Source organism: Cetorhinus maximus, chromosome 8, assembly GCF_964194155.1.
Source record: "Cetorhinus maximus chromosome 8, sCetMax3.hap1.1, whole genome shotgun sequence".
Classification (NCBI taxonomy): domain Eukaryota; kingdom Metazoa; phylum Chordata; class Chondrichthyes; order Lamniformes; family Cetorhinidae; genus Cetorhinus; species Cetorhinus maximus.
The window spans coordinates 80763627-80785924 of NC_135886.1; the positions used below are offsets into that span (position 1 = coordinate 80763627).

Sequence of the window (22298 nt, forward strand, 5' to 3'; positions counted from 1 at the left end):
CTCTCACTCGCACGCACTCCCTCCCTCCCTCTCACTCGCACACACTCTCTCCCTCCCTCTCACTCGCACGCACTCTCTCCCTCCCTCTCACTCGCACGCTCTCCCTCCCTCTCACTCGCACGCACTCCCTCCCTCCCTCTCACTCGCACGCACTCTCTCCCTCCCTCTCACTCGCACGCACTCTCTCCCTCCCTCTCACTCGCACGCACTCTCTCCCTCCCTCTCACTCGCACGCACTCTCTCCCTCCCTCTCACTCGCACGCACTCTCTCCCTCCCTCTCACTCGCACACACTCTCTCCCTCTCACTCGTACACACTCTCTCCCTCTCACTCGCACACACTCTCTCCCTCTCACTCGCACACACTCTCTCCCTCTCACTCGCACACACTCTCTCCCTCTCACTCGCACACACTCTCTCCCTCTCACTCGCACACACTCTCTCCCTCTCACTCGCACACACTCTCTCCCTCTCACTCGCACACACTCTCTCCCTCTCACTCGCACACACTCTCTCCCTCTCACTCGCACACACTCTCTCCCTCTCACTCGCACACACTCTCTCCCTCTCACTCGCACACACTCTCTCCCTCTCACTCGCACACACTCTCTCCCTCTCACTCGCACACTCTCTCCCTCTCACCCGCACACACTCTCTCCCTCTCACTCGCACACACTCTCTCCCTCTCACTCGCACACATTCTCCCCCTCTCACTCACACACATTCTCTCCCTCTCACTCGCACACATTCTCTCCCTCTCACTCGCACACATTCTCCCCCTCTCACTCACACACATTCTCTCCCTTTCACTCGCACACATTCTCTCCCTCTCACTCGCACACATTCTCTCCCTCTCACTCGCACACATTCTCTCCCTCTCACTCACACACACACACTTGCTCTCTATCTCCCTCTCCCTCATACTCTCACTCACACACACTCTCGCTCTCACTCAGACACCCACTGTCTTTCTCTGTCTCTCTCATGTACATTCTCACATAAGCTCACACCCACTCTCTCGCATGCACTTTCTCTCTCTCACACCCTTTCTCTCTCTCACAGACACACTCCCTCTCTCACATTGTCTCTCTCACACACTCTCTCTCTCTCACACACTCTCTCTCACACTCGCACACACTCTCTCTCTCTCTCACACTCACACACTCTCTCACACTCACACACACTCTCACACTCACACTCTCTCACACTCACTCTCTCTCACACTCACACACACTCTCTCTCACACTCACACACACTCTCTCTCACACTCACACACACTCTCTCACACACACACACTCTCTCACACTCTCTCTCACACACACACACTCTCTCTCACACACACACTCTCTCTCTCACACACACACTCTCTCTCTCACACTCACACTCTCTCTCTCACACTCACACTCTCTCTCACACTCACACACACTCTCTCACACACACACACACTCTCTCACACTCTCTCTCACACACACACACTCTCTCTCACACACACACTCTCTCTCTCACACACACACTCCCTCTCTTTCTCTCACACACACACTCTTTCTCTCTCTCACCCACACGCTCTCTCTCTTTGTCTCTCACATACACACACACACACACTCTCTCTCTCACACACACTCTTTCTCACACACTCTCTCTCTCTCACACACTCTCTCTCTGTCTCTCTCTCTTTCTCTCTCACACACACACACACTCTCTCTCTCTCTCTCTCTCACACACACTCTCTCTCACACACTCTCTCTCTCGCTCTCTTTCTCACACACACACTCTCTCTCTCTCTCTCTCTCTTTCTCTCTCTCACACACACACACACATATACATCAGCAGCCTCTCTACCCAACCCCTCCACCTGGGCCCTGCAGTCTCTCCCTACCACTCCTACCCATCCCTGGGCCTGGGAACCTCTCTCCCTCCCCACCAGGCCTTGCAGCATCTCTCACCCCCAGGGCCCCACAACGTCTCTTTTCCCCCAGGCCCCGCAGCCTCCACAACACACCTCCCTGGGACCCGCAGCTTCTTCTCCCCAGGCCCTGCAGCTTCTTCGCTCATCCGTGCCCCACAGCCTCTTATCTCTCCTGGGCCCCACAGCCTCTTATCTCCCCTGGGCCCTGCAGCCTTTTCTCTCACCCAGGCCCCACCAACTTTTTCTCTCCCCCATAGCCTCTCTCTCTCTTTCTCCCTCTGTCTCCCCCAATCCCTGAAATCCTCTCTTTTCCCCCAGTACAGTCGCAGCCAGTGATGTTTGCTTCTCCTCCAATCATAGACTGTTTCTCTTCCACATTTGCTGCTGATAGGCTCACTGGTGATGGGAGAGGAACAGTCTGTGATTGGAGGAGCAGTTCCTTTCACAATCTTCCACTCCGCCTACTGGCATTTTGGAAACTGGCTCCGAGGGCCACATTGAGGGGTTTCATTGGCTTCACTCGGCCCATGGGTCATATGTTGGATAAGATGGTCAATGCAACATTCAGGTGGGGGATCAGGTAGGAGTCAACTTTGGTTACTGCATTAATTTTTCAGTAATCAATGCAGACCCTGTGTAGCCATCTGGTTTAGGCAAAAGCACAACTGGGGAACTCCAGCTGTGGTTACTTGGCTCAATTAGTTTGTACTCCAGCATATATTTGATCTCCCAGATCTGGGTCAGTTTCTCTGGGCCTAGACTGTAGGGATTCTGCTTAATGGGAAGGTTCTCTCCCACATCCACACCATGTAGAGCTAAAGCGATGCAGCCTGGTTTGTCTCTATAGATGCTGCTAAATGCGGTGAGCAGCCTTACCAGATTGCTTTGTTCCGCATTTAAGTGAATGATATGGTGTCTAATTTCTCTAAAATTTCCGTGTTTGCTAACCAGATGGTAGGGGTTAAATTTGGGCCTCAGCCAGGCCTCCCTCTAATTCATGCTCACTGTCCCTTTTGTCCTCCAGTTCTTTTGCTATCTGACAGACCGTTACCTGCTTGTCCCCTTCCCGGCTGTGCTACTGATTTAACATGTTGACATGGCACAGCTGCTGTTTCCTCCTACAGCCTGGGGTGTTGATTAAAGGGTTTACCTCGCCAATTCTCTTTGTTACCCTGTACGGACCACTGAACCGGACTTTCAGGGATTCACCCTGTATCACTAAGAGCATTCGCACGTAGTCTCCTGGCTGAAGGGTTGGGGCTTTGGAATGTCTGCCTGCCCACTTTTCCACAGCTGTCTGGGAAGATTTTAAGTTCCCCTGAGCCACATCGCAGGCTTTCATGAGCTGCTCACAGGGCACAGAGATATGGGCAGGATTTTTCCCTTGCTGGTCGGGCACGTGCCCCATACGGGAGAAAAATAGTGCGCGATGACATCGGGCGACTGGTGTGCCCGCCGCCAATTAAAAGGCCTATTAAGGCCTTTAATCAATTCATCGAATTGAACTTTTCACTGCCCATCCAACCTTACAGACGGCGGGCAGGCAAAAAGGCCAAGCAGCCTTTGCATGTTTTGCGAAACCTCATCCATGGGCGGGATGAGGTTTCAACCACTGATTAAAAAAAACAATAAAAACGTTTAAAACTCATTTTTAACATGTCCCTGTTCATGTGACAGTGTCATATGAGGGGACATGTTTTCCTTAATTTTAAAATCTTTATATGTAAAGTTAAAAATCTTCAACTCCCTGAGGCAACTCTGTGCCTTCAGGGAGCTTTCTGTGAGCGCGCTGATTTCCGCGCTCGGCCTCCTCCTCCCCGCCCACCCAGGCCCGCCATTAATTGGCCAGCCAGCGTGAAACTGCGGTCGGGGCCCAATTGCAGGCGATAGTTAGTTTCGCGGCCACTCCCAGGCCTGCCCATTACGCCCACCCGATGAGGGGAAAATTTTCCCCATAGTCTAACATGGACACCTCTTTCTTCTGTTCTAAAAATTTCTCCTTGAGTAGTTTCAAGGGACCCCTCACTTGGTGTCTATAAACCCAATTCTAAAGGGGTAAATCGGGTGGAGTCATTAGGTGAGTCCCTTGTGGCGGACAGAAGAAAACGCAATCCTTTACCCCAATCGTGGGGATACTCATAATATGTTCTGATTGTTGTTTTCAAGTCTGGTGATACCGTTCTAAAGCTCCTTGTGACTGTGGTTGGTGTGCTGAGGACATTAGCTGGTTTACATCTAGGTTACCCATGACCTCCTGGAACATTCTGGACATGAAATTTGAGCCCTGATCCAGCTGGGTCTCGGTGTGCAGCCCATATTGGGTAATGAATTGTGTTAATCCCTCCACCACCACCCTGGCAGAGATAGTCCTCAGGGGAAAGGCCTTTGCGAATCGGGTAGCCACACCCATAATAGTAAGAATATACTGGTAGCCCGCTTTTGTTTTCAGCAGGGGTCCCACACTCCACTAGCACCTTGCTGAAGGGTTCCCCAAAGGTGAGTATAGGTGTAGCTTTAACTGCAGGCTGCAGATGCCCATGACTGGACAGGTGTGGCAAGTTCTGTAGAAGCTCACCACATCTTTGTGGAGGTGAGGCTAGTATAAATGCTGGCTTATGTGGGCTTGGGTTTTTTGTATACCGACGTGCCCAGCCAGCGAGAGTTTGTGGACTAGCTGCAATATTTCCCTTGGTGCCTCGGCAGCACCACTACCTGGTGGATCACTGCCCACTTCTTGTCTGTAAGGAGGTCTCCACTTCCTCATCAGCACCTAATTTTTAAAATAATAGCTCTCTGTGTATCCCTCTGCTTCAGCTTCAGTTTGGGCAGTCTGTGCTAACCTTTTTAGCACTGGGTCGGCTTGTTGAGGAAGACCTACTCATAACATCCTTATGGTCCCCGAAACTCCCAAAACAAGTTTTGGATAACTAGACGGCAGGGTCATCTGTCTGCAGTGCCAGTTTAGCCTCCTCTAACGGGACTGGTTTGGCCTTAGGCCAGGTTACCACACATTCAGGAAGAATGCGAGAGACTTTCTCCTGTAGCTGCTCTGTCTCCCTGACCTCACTCGACTTCTCTAAAGCCACGTGGGACTCAACTACCTTTGATCCTAACAGGGCATTGCTGAGGATCAGGTTGACCCCTTCCACAGGTAAACGGGGGACGACTCCCACGGTCACTAGTCCTGAAATAAGGTCATACTCCAGTTGCACCCAGCATAAAGATATGGGCCTGTACTCTCCCTTGATACCCTTTACCAATGCGTTGGCCTGTACTGCACTCTCTAGAGGAAGTAGAGGTTGTCTGGCCCCAGTATCCCTCAGTATGACTAAGGTATTACTGGCCTTGCTCTGGGGAAATGGGGACACCTTTCCTTCTGATACAAAATCCTTGTAACTCTCAAGTACTTTGTTAGTCACACATACACATACAGGAGTGCGTTTACAGGGTGTGGTCAGAGCCACAGCCTGGTCTGATATGTTCCCTGCCTTACTCTCTCTCTCTGCACAGGGCCTGTGTGCCCCAATAAATCCTATGGGCTTTCTCAGTAACCTCCAGCAGCCAGCAAGAGGTTGCTCAGCCTTTTGCCAATAAAAAACAGACAGGCTTCCGAGCATCACTCCTTTTCTCAACTCCACCCTTTCTGGTCTGAACAGTGGTCCCTGTGTTTCCAGCTGTCCCTTCTCGCCCATGGGTGCTCAGCTTCCTATAACACGCCCACCTCTTATCCTTTTCAGGTTGTTGGGGGTGTTTGGGGAAGAGTTTCCTTTGGGATGAGAGTTTGTGGACAAGCTCATAATCATCAGCCAGAGTTGCTGCCTGCCTGGCTTTGCAATTTCCAGTTTTTTTTTATTCAGTCATGGGCTTCGCTGGCTAGACCAGCATTTATTGCCCATCCCTAGTTGCCCTTGAGAAGGTGGTGGTGAGCTGCCTTCTTGAGCCACTGCAGTCCATGTGGTGTAGGTACACCCACATTGCTGTTAGGAAGGGAGTTCCAGGATTTTGACCCAGCGACAGTGAAGGAACGACGATATATTTCCAAGTCAGGATGGTGAGTGACTGGGAGGGAACTTCCAGGTGGTGGTCTTCCCATCTATCTGCTGCCCTTGTCCTTCTGGATGGTAGTGGCCATGGGTTTGGAAGGTGCTGTTGAAGGAGCCTTGGTGAATTCTTGCAGTTTTGTAGATGGTACACACTGCTGCTACTGTGCATTGGTGGTGGAGGGAGTGAATGCTCGTGGATGTGGTGCCAATCAAGTGGGCTTCTTTGTCCTGGACGGTGTCAAGCTTCTTGAGTATTGTGGGAACTGCACTCATCCAGGCAAATGGGGAATATTCCATCACACTCCTGACTTGTGCCTTGTAGATGGTGGACAGGCTTTGGGGAGTCAGGAGGTTAGTTACTCGTCGCAGGATTCCTAGCCTGTGACCTTCTCTTAAAGCCACAGTATTTATATGGCTAGTCCAGTTCAGTTTTGGGTCAATGGTAACCCCCAGAATGTTGAAAGTGGGGGATTCAATGATGCCATTGAACATCAAGGGGCAAAGGTTGGATTCTCTCTTGCTGGAGATGGTCATTGCCTGACACTCATGGCGCGAATGTTAGTTGCCGTTTGTCAGCCCAAGCCTGGATATTGACCGGGTCTTGCTGCATTTGGACATGGACTGCTTCAGTATCTGAGGAGTCATGAATAGTGCTGAGCATTGTGCAATCATCAGCGAACATTCCCACTTCTGACCTTATGATGGAAGGAAGGTCATTGATGAAGCAGTTGAAGATGGTTGGGCCGAGGACACTTTGCTGAGGAACTCCTGCAGTGATATCCTGAAGCTGTCATGACTGACCTCCAACAACCACAAGCATTTTCCTTTGTGCTGGTTATGACTCCAACCAGCCGAGAGATTTCCCCTGATTCCCATTTACTCCAGTTTTGCTAGGGCTCTTTGATGCCACACTTGGTCAAATGCTGCCTTGATGTCAAGGCCTGTCCTTCTCACCTCACCTCAGGAGTTCAGCTCTTTTGTCCATGTTTGAACTAAGGCTGGAATGAGGTCAGGATCTGTTCCTCTATGTGTGTTTTTATCGGGAGAGAGAGCATTTATCCTTCGAGGAGCATTATTTCTTGTAGGCTTTCATATGTGGCCTCAACCTTAAGCACTCGTATCCACCGATTAAACGTGAGCCGTTCAAATTCGATGTCAGTCTGGTCCTGCCGTTTTTGGAGGATACAGAATTTTCTGATGGTATGCCTCCAGCATAAGTCCATACGCACTTAAAATAGGCTTCTTTGACACCTCATCATTTGCCAAACTCTCATCAGGCAACAGGGAATAAAGTGAGCCTTGCCCATTAGCTTGCTTTTCAGTAGCAGGGTCTAGCATTCTCATGGCCACCTTACTTGCCGTGCTACTCTCTGAAAAGAGATAAAGAAGGTTTCCACCTCTTCCTCATCAAACTGAGGAATTAAATGGGTGAACTTGAATAACTCTTTACTCAGACCTGAGCTGGAGCTGCCTTCAGTGGGAAAAGGGGACCTGTCCCTATGCAGTCCAAGCATTCTCGCCTCCCTTTGCAAACCTCGTTCCTTCTCCTTTTCCTCTCTCTGTCTTTTTCGCTTTCTCTTTCCTCTCTCTCTCTCTCTTTCTTTTTTTTTCGCTTTCCCTTGCTAGGAATTCTAGCTCTAGCGGTTTCTGTTCTAGCTGTAATTTTGCTAACATTAGGCTGTCTGTTGCAATTTCTCCAGGGTCTCAAACCTGGATCTGTCTGGCCACAAGTCTAGAAGTTCAGGTTTCCTGGCTTTTAGGTAAAACTCTAACACCAGCTCCTTAGCTAACTCCTCGAGGAACAAAACCTCTAAATTATCAAAAGTGATTTCTACCTGTTCTAGAAAGGCACTGGCTTTGAATGAGGACATTTTTTCATGTTAGTATTATAAACCCAAGAAAACCTGTAGCAGCTTGTTTCTATTTTTTTTAAAAAGTTGCTTCCAAGGAACAATTTACTTTCTCCACTCCAATTTTCCCATTATCTGTGGGACCTATCCTGGACGTTAGCTTCCAAATTTCTGTTACGACCCTGTGAGGAGGGGTAAAACATGACCCCCTATCCTACCACTCCAGGTCGGAGCACAGAATGGTTTTTTTGTGAATTTGTAGAGGATATGCTTTCTAATACTTCAGGAGTCCCAATATATCTGCTTTCAGATTATAAAGAATTAGCCAGGCAGGTTTTCTGAGTTAAAACAAAGGGCAAGATAAGTTTATTGAAAGTACTTCCCGAATTAAAAAGAAAACTAGGTAAATCACAACCATCATTCAAACAACCACCAGTCACCAATATCACACACATTCCCTGGGCCCACCCATACACACACCGCCAGTACGCATGGTAGAATAAGAGGATGGGCTTAAAGTTTTTTTTAAGAGTTCGTGAAGAAGATAAACAAATAAAGGAATATATGCTTAACTGTCATCTGGCCCAACATGAGGTGGTGAGTCCATGTTGTAGTCACTTTGTTCAGTTGGCTTCCTGGGTACAGTTGTACAGAGCAGATTTCTATGGCCTGAATTTTACATTCCAAGGTTGGAAGCTCACCCGACCTGAACGCACGTGAAATTGCGTGCGCAATATTGAGGTCAGCAGGCCACGTGGGAGTCGGAGCCGTGCCTGCTGACAATTATAGGGGGAATAAAGGCCATTAACAAGCCAATTGCACTCGATTTTAAGTTGCCTGTGCGATTTCACGCTCATCACATGGGCGCAAAACAGGCAGGCAGGCCGCCCATTTTTAGTGAATTGTTATCCAAGGGCAGGATAAAAAAGGGTCTGGAGCATTGCCATTGTTAGTAGTGAGGGGTTTAGGAGATAGTTTGATGCTGGTTGCTTAGTGAAACTTAACAGCTTTATCTCTGTTTTGAGCTTCAGTCTTTGCATTGCCAGCCTTCATTTCAGGACTCATTGGTGGCTCCAAGACCCCTCGAGGATTTATACCTTGTGGACCTTTCCAGCCACCAGACAACCTTCTGTTACCTTGGTGATGGTGATTGTCTACAGAACTGGTGGCACCTCCGCTAAGGAAGAAGAGAGGGGCAGAAGGGAGAGGAGGCCTGGTGTCCATAGGCTGTGTCCAACGGAGCGACCTGTAGAAGGAGAGGCACTGACACCAGGGACGCAGGGCCAGCAGGTAGTCCAAGGCAGAAAGGGCCACAGAAGACGCCATTATCCTGCTGCCAAAGTGTACAGGCAGCAATGCAGCTACCTCAACATGTCAGAGGTGCAGTGCCGATGGAGGCTTTGCCTCTCCAGGGAGACAGTGACCTCCAATTGTCAGATGATTGGGTTGTGATCACATCCAACTGTGTGGTGGACACCCCATGCCAGTGGCTCTGAAGGTCACAGTTGCCCTCAACTTCTATGCCTCCGGCTCTTTCCAGCAGTCGGTGGGGAATCTGTCTAGAATGTCCCAATCAGCTATCCAAAGTTGCATCAAGCTGGTGACTGATGCTCTGTTCAGGCGGGTCGTAACATCTGTTCATTTCCAGATGGACGAGGCCAGCCAGGCTGAGTGAGCCAGAGGCTCTGCTGCAATTGCTGGGTTCCCCCACGTCCAGGATGCCGTAGACTGCACACGTGTGGCCATCAAGGCACTAGTGAGTCAGCCAGGTGCCTTCGCCAACACAAAGGGCTTCCACTCCATGAACGTGCAGATAGTTTGTGACCAAAAGATGCAGATTCTGCAAGTCTGTGCAAGGTACCCTGGCAGCTTCCATGACGCTTACATCCTGAGACACTCCCAGGTGCCAAGGTTGTTCATGTCTCCAGCTCGACTGGATGGATGGCTGCTGGGTGACAAGGGCTATTCATTGAAAAGGTTGATTATGTTGCCTCTCTGACACCCAAGAACAGAAGCAGAGCAGTGTTATAATAGGAGTTGTGCATCCACAAGGGCAGTGATTGAGGGGACCTTAGTTCTGCTGAAGATGAGATTTAGATGCCTGAAAAATTCAGGGGGAGGTCTACAATATCCACCAGAATGTGTGTCACTGATCGAGACTAAATGCTGTGCTCTCCACAATCTGGTCCTGGCAAGCAGAGAGCCACTGGAGGAAGAGGAACTTGAGGCAGCTCCACAGGCCACAGATGATGACTCCAGTGGTGGACCAGAAGAGGAGCCTGGGAAATAACACAGTGAGGACGTTGAGGCAGAACTTTGGAACCTTCAGGGAGGCAGGGACACTAGGGAGGCCTTGATTCAACACACCTTCAGCTAGGCTGCTAAGGCAATGCTTTCATCTCAAGCCAGGGGCACTGCCTCCTTACCGAATGTTTGAAATGACCCATTCCATTGAACCCAAAGTCCACTCAGCACCAGTGCAATAAAGTTTAGAACCCCTCACGTCCAGCATGAGATACTGGTTTGCCGTGTGCCTACAAAACAAGTGAAGCATACTCAGGCCATTAACACAAAAGCAAAATTTATATAATGTTGACATTCACAGAAAACGAACATGACAATATAAGGTGTTAATGGTCACACCAGCAAACAAATTAACAAAACATGGCAGAACAGAAGATCACCCGTGAACAGTCCTTCTTGTGCTCATGGTGCCGTATAATTACATTTTCACGTCTTGGTGCACCCCCCTTCGCAGGCACCAGCATTGGAGGCAGCCTGCTGACCCTGCTGTCCTGTTGGCCTTGATGACTTTGGCGCTCGTCCTCTGCCCAGTGGAGCCTGTGAAGGCCCTGTCTGGGAGGAAGAGTCCAGTGCCACGGCTGGGCACTCCTTAGTCATCATGGCCTCATCAGATGCCACAGTCACTGGCAGAGGGGCGGAGGCACTGCTGCCGTCATCCAGAGCGCCCTGAGAGGAGCCCGCAGAGATGACAAGCAGCTTGTGCACCACCGTGATGTCAGTCTGCAGCTCCCTGCTCACCATTGATGGACGGGCAGCTAGCAGAAATACTAAGTGCCTCATCCATCTCCCACATGGCAGAGACCTTCTGAGGTCATTGTCTGTGTGAGGGCTTGCAGGTCCAAGCTCAACCCCAGGAACATCTGACTCTGTTCCTGGAGCTGCCTCTCCATGAGTGTCACCACTCTCTCAATGACAGAGGCAGTGCACTCAGTGCTGAGGGTCAAAGCAGTACTCATACTCCACATGGATATTGGCACGCAAACCCTCAGGAATCTCTGCCAAATCCTCCCATGCATCCCACTGGACATCCAGCATCTGCTGCCTAATGGACTACTCAAGAGGCTCATCATCTGCCTCAGACTCAGCATGGTCCTGGTCTCCAGTAGTCCTCTGACTGCCAGTGCCCTGAATATTCTCTGCCTCCGCCTGCTCCTCATGCCAATGTGCCATGCTCTCCCCACTATGCACCAACATTGTAGCTGATGATCTAATGCCCACCGAGGTTCTGGTATCTGTGTTGGTGCCTGTTGCAGAGAGGGGGTGTGACACAGTTGCATCTGACGACCACTGGTCCTCCAACAAGAAGGGGTGTTCATCAGGGTCCTGCATTTGTTGGCTGGTTGGCAATTCTAGGGGAGAGAAATGACATGTCATCAGTATTAGTCATCACCGTGTCATCGTGCATGCTAGGCCAACTGGTGAGACAATGGAGATCTGCATCATGGTGCTAACGTCTTTCAATGAACAATGGGGACTCAGGTCAGGTTTGAGGTTTCCATTACAGATGCGTCAGCGCAACAATGTTTATTCACTCTGACATTCTCGCATCTGTGCACTGCATACAAACCTTTGTCAGAGACCCCTGCCTCTCCACAACCAGTGGACCAAGCTGGGCGCCGGCACACCATCTCTGAGGCATCTATCTCATACCTCATCAATATGAACAGGTTTGTGGGGCCTCCACCCATCCGTGACCTCTCGATGTTGTTATGACTTCTGCTGTCCTGACAAGACAGAGGAGCATTGATTAGTCCACTCTCTACTGCAGTGCCATTGCAGCCTGGCCAATCCCACCTGAGGAACACCTTGCAGGGCACACCCAAACCATGGCACTCAACCCACAAAGTAATCAGGCCAAGCAGCCAGAGCTCACCGCTTTGGCCAAAGCCAATGTCAGTGACAGTTGGCACTCGGACTCTTACATCCCTGAGCACCATGGGAGGACGGCTAGTCATTAACATTCCCCACACAGATCCATGCCAACTTGGTACTCAGCTTTGCCAAGAGCAACAGGTCATTGAACCTTTTGTAGCTCTGCACCCATGTGCGCTGCACAACATCATGGCTGCTGGCCAGGGCTGCCACCTCTGCCCATGCTTTCTTGGTCAGGTGCGGTGGTCTTCTCTTGTCACCCCTGCGGTTGAGGATTTCACGCCTGGCACTGATCTCCTCCACGAGGATTCCAGGCACTCATCCAAGAACCAGGGGAGGCTGAGTGCTGTTAGGACTTGCCCTCCAGCCTGGCATGCCCAGCGTGCAGATGCCATTGCAGCTCAAAAAAAAAATGTTTCATCAAACAACTCCAAAGCTACAAATTGTCACCTGGCAGCCTTCAGGCAGCTGCCTCTGCTGCTTTTAAATCCTCTACTGGGTCACCATTGGTCCTGCCCCTGCCATGCCCTTCCAATGTTTGAGCAGACGCGTTTCATGCTGGGCGACCCTTAATTGGCCAACCAGCATGAAATCACGTTGGAAATGTGAGCTCCCCCATCAACGGATTATACGTCCGCTTCTGGGCCAGCCCACTTGGAGTGCACACCAAGCATGAAATTCAGGACTATGTTTTATTCCCAAAATATCTCAGCTTGCAGTGAATTTCTCTTTGCAGAATGGTTACTTTGCAAATCCATGCGCTATGCTTTAGAGAGAGAGTTTCTTTACAGCCTTTCAATACAGCCTCCTGATCTCCCAACTGATCTCTCTGACTTGGTAAACACTGACTGGCTGTATATTCCAGAGGAATTTGATTACCATGTCTGCTGTAATCATTGTTTTAGAAAATGCATAATTGTTCAATTTGACGTCTCATCTAAGAACCTTTGAAGAGTTTTAGAATAGTGTGAAAGCCAACAGCAGATGGGGTCTTTCATGCTCCCCAGGAAGGTTTCCCACTTGGGCAGTGTGCAAATTGTATATTGTGGCTGGCTGGCAGCCCTCCATTGTCTTAATAGAATTACAGCTTTTTTTAATCCATCCAGAAGACAAAGTTAGCAATTGTAACTTTTTTTTAAAGAAGCAAACCCTCGGAACAACTTATAAAAGCTCTTACAATCAGTTTTTATATTTCTGGCTGGTTTATTCTCTTATTTTTTTTTTCCCTTTTTATCAACTTTATGGTGGACATCTTCTGGTTCCTAAAACACCTCCAATCCTCAGGTTTGCTCCTGCTTTTTACAACATTATAAGCCTCTTCTTTGAATCTAATATTATCCTTCATTTCTTAAATGAGCCACGAATGGGTTTTTCTTGCCGAGTTTTTATTTTTCAATGGAATGGAACTTAGTTGAAACATTTTGAATTGTTTCTTCAAATCTTTTCCACTATTTATTTACGTTCATACCTTGATGTCTGTTTACCAAATTAACTTTAGACAATTCTCCCCTCATATCTATTTAATTGGCTTTGTTTAAGTTTGCGATTCTTTTTTGCGATTGGAGTTATGTCACTTTCAAACTCAACATGGAATTCAATGATATTATGATCACTATTGCCCAGTGGATCTTTTGCTACAACATTACAAATTAACCCTGCTTCGTTCCACAATATTAGATCTAAGATAGGTTTATCCCTAGTTGGTTCCGCAATGTATTGCTCCAAGAAACTGTCATGAAAATATTCTACAAACTCATCTTCTAGACCACTCTTGCCAATTTGATTGTCCCAGTCTATATGAAGATTAAAGTCCCCCACCAACTATTATCTTTCATTTGTTGGAAGCTAAAACAATTTCGCGTTTAATACTCTGCCCAGTGGTATAACTACTGTTAGGGGGCCTATAAACAACTCCCACCAATGTGTTCTGACACTTGTTATTTCTAATTTCCACCCTTACTGAATCTACTTCATCATCTTCTGAGGCCAGATCCTTTCTCACTAATGGCCTTGTGTCATCAATTACTATCAGGGTCACCCCTCCTCCTTTTCAATTCTGTCTGCCTTTCTGAAATATTGTTTGCTCTGGAATATTTATTTCCCAACCTTGATCGCCTTGTAACCATGGGTGAAATTTTATGCCAATAGGATTTTACAGCCCTGTCTAAGTCAATGGACTTTTGAGTGGCCGCATTTTATGGCCCCTGCCCTGGCCCTGCTGTGATTGGGCCATAATATTCTGCCCCATGTCTCTGTAATGGCAATTATATCTAAATCATTTACCTCTTTTTGTCCCACTAGTTCATCCATCTTACTGTAGATGCTCTGTGCTTTCAGATAAGGAACATTAAATTTCATTTTTTACCTCTATTCCCTACAATGACCTTATTTGTCAATGTACAATTTTTGTTAAACTCTCTGACCCTCCTATCCCACTCTACTTGTCCTTACCCGCCTTGCTACACTGTTCTGATGTCTTGGCCTTTCAAATGAACCTCCCTAACATCCCCTATTTAGTTTAAAGTCCTGTCCGCAGCCTTAGTTATACAATTTGCCAGGACACTGGTCCCAGCCTAGTCCAAGTGGAGCCCACCCCAACAGGATAGCTCACTCTTCCCTGACTCCTGATGCCAGTTCCCCTTCTTCCCACAACACTCTTTGAATATCAATTTTCATTTTAATTCTCTAGTCTGTTTGACCCTATGCCAATTGGTGCATGGCTCAGGTGACAATCCAGTGATGATTACCTTTCATGTTCTGCATTTTAATTTGGACCTTAACTCCTCAAATCCTCTTAGCAGAACATCATTCCTGGTTCTACCTATGTCGTTGATTCTCATATGGACCATGACAACTGGATCCTCCCCCTCCCACTTCAAGTTCCTCTCCAGCCTCAAGGAAATGTTCTTAAACCTGGCACCAGGCAGGCAACACAATCTTCAGAGCTCCTGGTCACGGCTGCAGGGAACAGTACCTATTCCCCCTGACTATACTGTCTCCTTTACTACATTCCTCTTCACTCCCCCCACTTGAATTCATTGTTCACCACTGTGCCATGGTCAATTCGCTCATCCACCTTTCCAGTCCTTCTCCTCATCCACACAGATAGCAAGCACCTCATACCTGCTGGACAAAGTCAGAAGCTGAGGCTCCTCCATCACTACATGCTGATTCCCCAGACCTGCCTGACTCGCAGTAACAACCTCCCGTCCTTGACCACTGACCAACTCTAAAGTTCTGCCTAACCTAAGGGTTATGACTGCCCCCTGAAACAAAATGTCCAGTTAACTCTTCTCCTCCCCGATGCCCCACAATGTCTGCGGCTCAAACTCCATCTCAGCAACTCTGAACCGAAGTTTCCTAAGCTGTAGACACTAACTTCAGGTATGGTTGTTCGAGGTTGCAGCACATTCCACAGGTTCCCACATGCTGCAGTCAGGGCACACCTCCTGCCCTGCCATTTCTGTCCAACCTTCTTTATTTAATTAGTCAATTAGTTAATAATTTACACAGGTAAAGTAATAGAAAGTTGCACTCACCTAGCTTGGAGACAAAGGAAGAAAACTCACCAGCTACTGGAGGTTGAAAAATAGTAGATAAAGGAGCACCTCTTTGCCCCTCTGCACCGAATTCCCACCTGAACCCAATTTCCAACTACACACTCTGTCTATGTTTCGCTCCGGCATAGTCTCCTCTCTGTGTGTCCCTTTACTCCATCCCCTTCCTGTCCTTTCTCATAACATTTCGCACTAAGGATTGGTCTTCTGGCTATTCTCTGTATTGCCTCCACCCCTGAAATGTCTCCCTTATGACCAGAACTGGATGCTATATTAAAGGTGCAGTCAGAGTACAACATTCTGCAGTTTGATTATGACTTTCTCTGACTTATATTCCATTTATGCTCCAATAATTTGGATTTCAATTCAAATTTCTGAAACCTACCCCATGACAGTATGAAGCAGTGACAATGAAAATCCCACATTCTCAACCAAGTTTGCAAAAGCAATAAAAGGGCCTAGCTTTGAAAGGGATGGAAGGAAAATGAAATTTGCAGTTTTTCTACAAAAGTCAGAATTCTTAAGGAACTCAACATCTTGGCAATTAAATAAAATTTCCCATAGCCAACCATGCATTCCATCACTTCACCGCAATCTCCATCACAAGCAGGGTAAGGAGTCAGGTCATGAATCTACCCCAGCCAAAATGAGGGTCGAACCCCATGCTGTTTGCACCAATCTGATCCACACTGGCCAACTGAGCCAACCAGCTCTCCATGGAGTCTTAGGTGCTGTGGCAACATACGAACATCTGACCATGGAGCAGGAGTAGGCTACTCGGCCCCTCAAGCCTGCTCTGCCATTCAATAAGATCATGGCTGATCTGATTGTAACCTCCCACCTATCCCTGATAACCTTTCACCCTCTTGTTAATCAAGGATTTATCTAGCTCTGCCTTAAAAATATTCAAAGACTTTGCTTCCACTGCCTTTTGAGGAAGAGAGTTCCAAAGACTCACGACCCTCTGAGAGAAAATGATTCTCCTCGTCTCTGTCTTAGATGAATGAAGCCTTGTTTTTAAACTGTGACCCCTAATTCTAGATTCTCCCACAAGAGGAAACATCCTCACCACATCCACTCTGTCAAGACCCCTCAGGATCTTAAAGGTTTCAAACAAGTCACCTCTTGCCCTTCTAAACTCTAGCGGATACAAGCCTAACCTGTCCAACCTTCCTCATAAGATAACCTGCCCATTTCTGGTATTCATCTAGTAAACTTTCTCTGCTTCTAATGCATTTATGGGCAGAATTTTGCCTTTGGCATGCGGGCTCAGCAGGGGCGGGCGGGGCAGTCGGGAAGTCGACCACCGCCGCAATCGGGTCCGGAACGCAATTTCACGGGCAAGTGTCCTTGCTTTAAGGGACATGCAGAGAGAGGTGTAAGAGAAATGTTGCAACATGAACAGCTGAAAGTATAGATGGCTGTCAGGCAAGAAGGGGCAGGGAGGGAGAGGATCAAATAATAAAAACCTGATAGATTAGAAACTAAAACACCAAAAAAATTCCTGCCATGAAATATAATTTTTAAACTGGAATTACAGATTAATTTCAAATGTGCTGTACAGTGAAATCCTATATAGCCTGGAAGACATCACATTAAATTTCAGTTGTCACTGTGGAATTACCTTGGCAGTATGATTCCACTGTAACCTGCAAGCTGTTTGTATGTGAAGGTGCATTATACAGTGCAGTTCACAGTAAGTACCTAAATTTATAAATGGTGTTTTTTCTTTTGCTTTTCTAAGTTCCTTTGAAATATAACAGGGTTTTTTTTCTAGGTCATGCAGACTCAATTAAACTTTTTTCATTGAAGAACTACAAAGAGAACTAACTGGTTCGAAGTTGAAGTTTGCCTCAGAACTGTGTTAAGGTACAATCTGCATAAAGTTTCAGCTTCTGGTAACCTCTCAGAAGTCTAGCTAGCCCCTGGCCTCCTGAATGAAGTTTTTTTTTTGCTTTTTTTTTTTTCCCTATAAATGTGTGATTGTATATTGCCTGGTTGACAGACAATAACAATGCTGGCTGCTTCCTTCCTGTTGAATAAAATGCCTCGCTTAGCAAGCTCAATGCTTCTCTGCACTGCTGTGAAGATGATCTCGGCAACGACAATCAATAAAGAGATATCCTTGGCAGGCCTTCATGATACAGCAGCCCAGGTCTCTTGACTCCGTTATCTTACATCCAAGGAGTAAAAATTGTTTGGTTAAAAATGTGCCATCCAATGTTCTATAGCAATGAAACAAGTACATGTAAACCAGCAAATAAATAATCAAGCAAAATTCTCCAAGTCTGAAACATATTTTTACTCTCTTATCCTACTCCACCGTAACCATAGAGGAGAAAGAATTACCTTGGTCTGACGTACAGCAAAATCAGGAACATGCTGATTTTGAAGGTACTTAAGAATGTTGTTATGGATAGTGACCAGAGTATTCCACGCCACTTCAGCTCAAATTGGGATCTACTGAAATACAAAACTCCAGTAAGCTTATCTATCAGTAACTGACTGTTTATCTATAACATTAGACAATCTTAATACAATAATCAAGAGGTGATTCAGACCTGGAAGAGTGAGTGAGTGAGTGAGTGAGTGAGTGAGTGAGTGAGTGAGTGAGTGAGTGAGTGAGTGAGTGATTGAGTGAGTGAGTGAGTGAGTGAGTGAGTGAGTGAGTGAGTGAGTGAGTGAGTGAGTGAGTGAGTGAGTGAGTGAGTTGTTACGGAAAGATAAAGAAGGGTCGAATGGCTCCTCTCTTTTCCCTCTCCTCGTTTCACCGCAACAGGTTTTCTGTTTAAAAAAGGTTGCACTTGCCAATTCAATGTGTACTTAACTGTTAATGCACTGTGATCATAAAAGAAAACAATTGAACAAGTTTTCTTGAGTTTAAGAAAGAGGTTAGTTTTATTCTATTTAAACAGGTCTCTGTAAAGTAATAAATTACACTCTGACTTCTGCACACACACTTGAAGTCCACACACACAAATATAGATTGCAGAGTAGGGGAGGATAGATTGGCCAAATTAGAGTCCACTAAAAAGATAAAAGAGTATACAGTTCACAGTTTGGTGACTCGGCTGGCTTCCAGCTGAATTCGATGGTCTTGATGCTTCCAATTTAATGATGAAGATGATTGGGTGGGTTGTTCTCCTGGAGACACAGCTGTGGAATTTAGTTATTTCTTTAAAATCTCTGTCTGCTACACATGGAAAGAGATTCAACAACAGCAGGCAGGGCTCGAAGCTTGCAAGTTATGGAGAGAGAGAGGAGGCAAGAGCTCCACTTAACTCAATTGCTAGTTCAGTCCTCATCAGGGGGTTCTAAAAGAGATAGCTGCAGAGACACTGCATGCGCTAGCTATGATTTTCCAAAATTCCATAGATTCAGGAATGGTTCCATTAGATTGGAAGTTGGGAAAGGTTACACTACTTTTCAAGAAAGGATGGAGAAAGAAAGCAGTGAACTCCAGGCCAGTTAGCCTAACATCAGTCATTGGGAAAATGCTGGAATCTATTGTTAAGGAAATCTTAACAATTCACTGTTTAAAGCTTTGCACGATCAGAGCAAGTCAACATGACTTTACGAAAGAGAAATCCTGCTTGGCAAATTTATTAGAGTTTTTTTGAGGATGTAACTGGTAGGGTAAATAAAGAGATAGATGTAGTATACCTGGATTTCTGAAAGACCTTTGTTAAGATGCCACATAAAAGGTGAATAGGCAAGAGAAGGGCTTATGGAGTTGGGGGTAATATATTAGCATGGATTCGTTAACAGACAGGAAACAGAGAGTGGGCATAAATGGAGCATTTTCAAGTTGGCAGTCTAACCCTAACCCTAACGCAGTGAATAGTGGAGTGCCACAAGAATCATTGCTGAAGCCTCAGCTATTTACAAAATATATTAAATGGCCTAGATGAAGAGGCAGAGAGTAACGTAACTAAGTTTGCTGATGATACAAAACTAGATGGGAATGTAACATGGAAAGACTGCAAAGAGATATAGACAGGTTAAGTGAGTGGGCAAACAAGATGGCAGATGGAGTATATTGCAGGGAAGTGTGAAGTTATTAACTTTGGTCATAAGAATAGAAAAGAAGAATATTTTTTAAAAGATGTGCAACTTCTAAGTTTTGATGTTCAAAGAGACTTGGGTGTGCTCCTACAAGTAACGCAGAAAGTTAGCATTCAGGTACAGCAAGCAATTAGGAAGACAAATAACGTGTCAGCCATTATTGGGGTTGCAATATAAGAATACTGAAGTCTTGCTACGATTGTGCAGGGTTTTGGTGAGACCACATCTGGTGCAGTTTTGGTCTCCACATTTAAAAAGGATATACTTGCTTTGGAGGCAGTACAGCGAAGGTTCACTAGATTGGTCCCTCAGTTGACGGGGTTACCATATGATGAGAGGATAAGTAACTTGAGCTTAGATTCTCTGGACTTTAGAAGAATGAGAGGTGATCTCCCTGAAACCTATAAAACTCTGAAGGGGCTTGATAGGGTGGATGCTGAGAGATTGTTTCTGCTGGTCAGGGAATCTAAAACACAGTGTACGGTCTCAGGATAAGGGGCCAATCACTTAGGATTAAGATAAGGAGAAATTACTTCACTCAAAAGGTTGTGAATCTTTGGAATTCTCTACCCCAGAGGGTTGTGGATGCACCATCATTGAATATATTGAAGGCAGGGATAGACAGATTTTTGGTCTCTCAGGGAATTAAGGGATATGGGGAGAAGGCAGGAAAGTGAAGTTGAAACCCAAGATCAGCCATGATCGTATTGAATTGCGGAGCAGGTTTGGCGGACCATGTGGTCTACTCCCGTTCCTATTTCTTTTGTTCTTGTGTTGTTGTGATGTTAACTGCGGGCTTCCTGTACTGAATAGTGATTTACAGACTGCAATTTAATTAAGGTTTTCAGATGGTTCATAGATCTATATAATATTGTCAACAAATCTTACTCCTACTTGGCATGGTTCTTGTCAGCTTTTCTGTCAGCATTTCACATTGTAAATTACTCTGTTAACATTTCCCACTTAATTTCGCTTTGTCAACTGTCACAATTTCATTGGAAGCTTTTGCCACTAGGTGTCTTTGCCAGTTAAGTTCCTGAAGTCTCTCACCATATATGAGAATTTGATGTAGAAATCAGTTACACCATGATTTGGCCCATTTCTATGACTCATTTCAATGCCAGTAATGGAGAGAGGTTGAACAAGTAGAGCAATGCTAGTGATGGCATGGAGGGAAACCTCAAAAAGGGCCAGAGAAGGTCATATCACATTCTCCAACAGCCATCTTCCATCCCAGTCTTGCCTGGCCCCTCCCTTAACACTACCAGACCCCAACCATAATCCAAGGCTACCAAATCCTGATCCCCTACATTAGTGCTCTCCACAACTCTCTTCTTGCTCCTCATTCCTGGGATAACTGAATCTGCACACTTAAGAGTCACTCTCAAAAGCACCCAGATCTCATGAACTCCTGCCATTACTTAAAGACCTCAGTACTCTCATGAATTACTAACCCATTTAAAGAGCACCCCGATACCCACACACCCTAGAATTCTCCTCTCAGAGGCATGGATTCTCCTATCCAATGCGCTGACTCCATTGCCGCCACCAAATACTTCCAGAACATTGGACCCTCCCTTGTCAACACTTCCACAGTCTGACAGTCCCTTTCTAGTGTCCACATATGCCAGGACTCTTCTTATCCATCTTCTGGACCGCAGGGCTCCCCTTCCCAGTTTTCTCACATATTGAAATCATACTACTATTCCCATTGGATCCTAGCGCTACTTTCCTAAACATCTCAAAGTAGACAATACCACCTGTCAGTATTCCCATACCATCGCACCTCCTCACTCATCCCAAACCTCATAACCTCTGCTCCTAACACTCCCAGATTCCAGTATCTCGCAAAGTACAACATCCAGGACCTCCTCCCAATATTTCCAAATCCCAAGATCGCACCACAGAGCCACCCTTCCAACAATACCAGAATTCCTATCCCATCACTGCCAGACCATGACATTCCATTCTCTCTAGTTCCAGAATCAATATTAGTAACCATGAACCCTCCCTTCAGTCTTTCCAAACCTCAATAACCATACATTTGCCATACCTAACAATTCTCCCAATGCTGCCAGACCCAAGAAGTAATCTTCCAACACTATCAAACCACATAGTGCACTTTGCATTTCCCGGTGATACAAAATGCCTACCTATCAGAAACTTGGAACCTCTTCCTTACAATCTTCCTCTGTATAAAAACAAAGTAGGAAATGACAGAAAGGACTGAAAACACTCAACAGGACAGACTGGAGAGAGAAACAGAACGAACATTTCAGGTTGATGATCTTTCATCAGAATTTGAGTTTTTAATAAGTACAAAGGTAGAAAATGTGGGTGGGGTGTGGGGAGGAAAGAACAAAAGGAAAGGTGGGAGAGATTAGATGACAAAATGGATGATGGTGCAAGGCAAAAGGGGATGATAGTGAGACAAGTAAAGGAACAAAAGATGCATCTAGAGCAGGGGTAAATGACAATAACAGAATCATTACCAATATTTTCAGTCTGAAAAAATGAAAGCAATGGTTAAAATCTGACATTGTTAAACCTAATGTTCAGTACAAAGACTCTACAGTGCCTAATCAAAAGGTGAGGTGCTGTCCCTTGAGTTTGTCTTGAGCTCCATTCGAACAGTGAAGGAGGCCAAGAGCAGAGATCAGAAAGGATGTGGGGCAGAGAATTAAAAGTGATCAGAAATTCAG

The 22298-nt window shown here is 46.5% G+C and overlaps 1 protein-coding gene across 1 annotated transcript in view; it reads right to left on the bottom strand.

Annotated features, from left to right (window-relative positions):
- Positions 1 to 11029: 11029 nt before the first annotated feature.
- LOC144683765 (protein sprouty homolog 2) overlaps positions 11030 to 22298 on the bottom strand; it is a 28112-nt gene continuing 16843 nt past the window's right edge. Inside the window, exon 2 of the transcript XR_013577333.1 lies at positions 11030 to 11451. The gene's annotated coding sequence lies outside the window, so the exon portion shown is untranslated. The remainder of the gene's footprint in view (positions 11452 to 22298) is intronic.